Raw genomic sequence first — 1990 nt, 5'->3', positions numbered from 1 at the left:
TCGCACCCCATGGCCCTGTGGAAAGAAATGGGTGTTTTTGACAAATTTTTACTGCACACTTGTTGTTTGTGTACATGGATTTTTTAAAGTCGTATATTTTTCCCCGAACACCACTTTCCATCAATTTGTATACCAGGCCCTCTTGACAAATTGAGTTAAAACAAATATGAAATCAACGAAGCATGAGAAGACTTTGCCTTTGTTATCTTTTTATGGCTGCAGGGGCAGTATTGAGTAGCTCTGATTAAAGGTGCCCATTTCAAACGGCCTCGTACTCAATTCTTGCTCGTACAATATGCATATTATTATTACTATTGGATAGAATACACTCTCTAGTTTCTAAAACCGTTTGAATTATATCTGTGAGTCAAACAGAACTCATTTGGCACAAACTTCCTGACCAGGAAGTGGAAAGTCTGAAATCGATGCTCTGTTCTACTTCCTGCCTATACATGGGCATGATACGTAAGAGTATACGTGCACTTCATACACCTTCCCCTGGATGTCAAGAGGCGGTGAGAGAAGAAATTTTGTGTTTATCTTGGTCTGAAGTGGAATACAAGCTCTTTGTATGACGTGTCCCTCATTTCCGGTTTTCTGGAGAGCGCGCAGGGGGACATGGATTTGCCTTCTGTTTAGCTGCCGTTATAGTCGACTAATATCTCCGGCTTTGATTTTATTTGATACATGTGACCATATCATCGTAAAGTATGTTTTTTCAATATAGTTTCATCAGATTATTGAACATTTTTCGGGAGTTTTGCCGTGTTCCGTTCTCTTCCGTTTGTTGACATGGAGAGCGTCGTGCCACTTGGCTAGTGTGCTTGCTAATTGAAGAGGGAAAGTTGCCGTTCTAAATCCAAACAACGATTGTTCTGGACAAAGGACACCTTGTCCAACATTCTGATGGAAGATCAGCAAAAGTAAGAAACATTTTATGATGCTATTTCATATATCTGTCGTACATGTGAACTAGTCGCCGACGCCCAACGTTTGGGTACTCTAGCTATACCGAAGCTGCATATCGTAATAAAGTTATTTTTAGAATTCTAACACTGCGATTTCATTAAGAACTAATGGATCTATCATTTCCTATACAACATGTATGTTTTAGTTATGTTTATGAATAGCTATTTGGTCAGAATATGTGTGTCAGAAAAAGTGTCAGAAAAAAATCCGGGCGTTGTGGGAAAAAGTAGCTAAGTTAGCAGAATGTATAACCATTGATTTCAGCTCTAAATATGCACATTTTCGAACAAAACATAAGTGTATGTATAACCTGATGTTATAGGACTGTCATCTGAGGAAGAAAATCAAGGTTAGTCAAAAATTATATATCTTTTGCTTGTTTGTTACGATCGCTTACTTTTGCTACTGGGAAATTGCTTGTGTTTTTGGCTATTGTGGTAAGCTAACATAACGCTATATTGTGTTTTCGCTGTAAAACACTTGATAAATCGGAAATATTGGCTGGAATCACAAGATGCCTGTCTTTCATATGCTGTACACTATGTATTTTTCAGAAATGTTTTATGATGAGTAATTAGGTATTTGACGTTGGTGTCTGTAATTATTATGGCTGCTTTCGGTGCAATTTCTGATTGTAGCTGCAATGTAAACTATGATTTATACCTGAAATATGCACATTTTTCGAACAAAACATAGATTTATTGAATAACATGTTATAAGACTGTCATCTGATGAAGTTGTTTGTTGGTTAGTTTGGTTGGTTCTTGGTTAGTTAGGTTGGCTTTGTGCATGCTACCTGTGCTGTGGAAAATGTCTGTCCTTTTTTGTATTTGGTGGTGAGCTAACATAAATATACGTGCTGTTTTTGCTGTAAAACATTTTAAAAATCGGACATGTTGGCTGGATTCACAAGATGTGTACCTTTCATTTGCTGTATTGGACTTGTTAATGTGTGAAAGGTAAATGTTTAAAAAAAATATCTTTTGAATTTCGCGCCCTGCACTTGAGCTGGCTGTTGTCA

This window comes from Salvelinus namaycush, unplaced genomic scaffold (assembly GCF_016432855.1).
Source record: "Salvelinus namaycush isolate Seneca unplaced genomic scaffold, SaNama_1.0 Scaffold3232, whole genome shotgun sequence".
Lineage (NCBI taxonomy): Eukaryota > Metazoa > Chordata > Actinopteri > Salmoniformes > Salmonidae > Salvelinus > Salvelinus namaycush.
This window is presented reverse-complemented; position numbering follows the sequence as displayed.